Genomic DNA, 3,333 nt, shown 5'->3' with positions numbered 1-3,333 from the left:
GCTTTAACTTGAAAAACCTAGAGCAAATTTCTTGTTTAGTGGTGAAATTTAAGAAGCATTAACTTTTAAACAAGACAAATATGCTCATTATAACCACATCTATTCCAAATTGTATTAGTGTCCTAACCAATGAAAACAGAAAGGGAAAGTAATTAGGAAGTATACACTGCCAAAGGAGAGAAATGATGCTGTTTTTTGTAGACAACATTATTTGTCTGGATAGAAAAATCTAAGGAAATCTATAGCATTAGTAAGAAAGTTTAGCAGGATTACTGAATATAAAACCAATATATAAAACAAAAGTAATATTCCTAAACCCAATAATCAACTATAAAATGTAATTGACTACAATATAGCATTTATAATAGCAAAAAAATTATCAGAAAATACTAAACATTATTAAAGTACACAAAGAAGATCTATATTAAATATCCATTTACGATATTTAAGAATTCTGTAACTATTTATTTTAAGGTGGCAATTCTACTATAATAAATACCATAGTTCATCAATTATAAACATACTTTTTAAAGCATCTCGAAGATTGGGATGTAGCTTACAATGAGTGGTTTCTTACACCTTGTACACAGGATAGAATATGATGTAGCTGTCATTATCTGAACATGAATAAACTTTTCATCATAGCTGTTCATATTCTCATCACTTCAATTGAGTTATGTGCATTTTGGGACTGCATGTGTTGAGTTGAATGGCTGTTAAAAATGTCCTAAAATGGTAATATTATTATTTAGCATTAAAATGAAAATTTATTGTAAATGCAGGAAGATACAGAAACAGAGCAGGAGGCATATATTTGATATCAAGGAAGCAAGTCTCTTTTATTAAAAGAATGACTGAAATTGCATATTTTCTTGCCAAAAACAGTCAAGGATCCAAGAAAGAGGAGATATTTCACAAGTACGTGAGGCTGAATTATGTTTGGGTACTGTGGTTGGGAAGAATATTTCAGAGACAGAAGTAGATGGGCTTACCTTATAATAAATGCTGCATTACCAATGTCCTTGATGGCACAGAAGCTATTAATGTGTGAAAAAAATAGATATTGAAGTTTTATATTGATTCAGAAAAACCAGATTCTGAATGCCAAGAAGTTTTAAGGATATCTTAACCAATTTATTTCACTTACATTTTCATTTTTGTAGGCCCACAAGAAAAAAAAATGTGATAAAAGTGTGTATCTAAATAAGTCTAAGGGAGCTTTTTCAATAAGTATAAAACAAAAAGTCTAAATGATAAGAAAGCATTATGTCATAGTTTAATGGGAAGCAATTTTTCTTTCTTAGTGACACATAAAATAATGATGTGTCTTACAATCTATGGCATTGCAGAATAGATGAAATCTGCAAGTGTGATGCAATTTTAAACACAGCTAAACATGAATTTACTTGGAACTTGACAACCCAATTCTAAAATTCATATGAAAGATTAGAGGCAAATGATGAAATGTATAGGGGACAGATCACAAAGGGTTTTGTGAGTTAGGGTTAAGGGATTTAGACATTTTTCTAGGTGTGGTGAAAACTGACATATGCTTTTTAATCAAATTAGTGCTCAATTAGAATCAAAGAAAATTACAATAAAGTTAATAAATTCTATCTGCAGTGAATAAATTTTATAGAATATCCCCAAATCTCCTGAAGAACAGGAGGTGAAATATGCCTTACTGAATATTAAGACTTATTACAAAGTTATAGTAAAATAAACCAGATAATCATCAGAGATAGATAAATAGATTGAATACAGTAAACATTTAGAAACCCAAGCAATTATGGAAATTTGACATATAGCAGAGGCAGCATTATAAAGCAAAAGCAAGAGACTAGACTGATACTGGGGCAACTGGGACAAATGGAAACAAAATACCAATTTGATCTTTAAACAAAAATGAATTTCAGGTAAATTAAAGGCTTAAATGTGAGAAGAAGACTTGTGAAACTTTCAAAAGAAAATGTAAGTTTTTTCAGCAACAACATAAAAATAAATGCAATCCTTCAAAGAAAATATCAATAAATTTGACTGCACTAATACAAAAAAGACCCCTTAAACGAAATGGAAAAACAAGTCATAGACTAAGCAAAGGGTTTTACAATCTATAGAGAGTCAATATACAGATATATAAAGAATGACTATAAATCCAATAAATAACAAAATGAAGCAATAGGGCTTTCACAGATGAAGAAACCTAAGCAATCAGTAAATATGTGGAAGGTATGAAAAGATGCTTAATATGTAAGATGAAATGAGATATCATATTCTTACCTATGAAGTTGATGAAAGTTAAACAATCTGAGAACCTCAAGTAAGGTCATGATGAAAAAGGAATTCTCATTCATTGCTGACAAATTTGTAAATGAATACTTTGTATTTCTAGTGAAACTGAATATGCACATGCTCTCTGACCTTACAAATTTCCTTCACTGATAACCTAAAGAAGCCCTCATTCACAATACAAGGAAAAATGCACAAGGATGTACATTTCTCATATTAGGTAAAATTGGAAACCTCATTTAATTTGTTTCAATCTGTCTTCAATACTTTCAGTATATGGCTTCATATATAGCATTAGAGGGCTTCCCTTGTGGCTCAGCTGGTAAAAAATCTGTTTGCAGTGTGGGAGACCTGGGTTCAATCCCTGGGTTGGGAAGATCCCCTGGAGAAGGGAAAGGCTACCCACTCCAGTATTCTGGCCTGGAGAATCCCATGGACTGCAAAGAGTCGGACACAACTGAGTGACTTTCACTTCACTTCATAGTATTAGAACCTTATATTACACTCCTTTTTCTCCCCTACAGGCTTATGTGCTAATGTTGTCATATATCTGACTTTTACATTATAAACCCCAAAACATATTGTTTTTATTTTAACTTTAAACAGTCTAATATCTTTGAAAATTATTTAAATAAAAAGAAAACAGTCTTCCAAATTTACCACTGTGATAAGCAGAATATTAATTCCCCCAAAGATGTCCATGTCCCAGTTTCAAGAACTTTTAAGAATGTTACCCTATAGCACAAAAGAGACTTTATAGATGAGATTAAGGATAAGGACCTTGAGATGGAGAAATTATCCTGGATTATTAGGTGGGCTCAATCTATTCACAAGAGTCTTAGAAGTGAAAGAGGGAAATGAAAGAGTGAGTCAGAGAAATGGCAGTGTGAGAATACAGAGGTATAGAGGGTTATGTGCAAGGATCAAAAACTCTAAGAGCTAAGGGTAGTCTCTTGCTACAGTCAGCAAAGAAATGGATTCTTCCCTAGATGCCCCCAAAAGTGAAGCCAAATCCAGCCTCTGTAGTCCAAAACCAAATTACAT

The sequence above is a fragment of the Muntiacus reevesi genome, chromosome X, assembly GCF_963930625.1.
Source record: "Muntiacus reevesi chromosome X, mMunRee1.1, whole genome shotgun sequence".
In the NCBI taxonomy this organism is placed as follows: domain Eukaryota; kingdom Metazoa; phylum Chordata; class Mammalia; order Artiodactyla; family Cervidae; genus Muntiacus; species Muntiacus reevesi.
Note: the sequence above shows the minus strand (reverse complement) of the source record.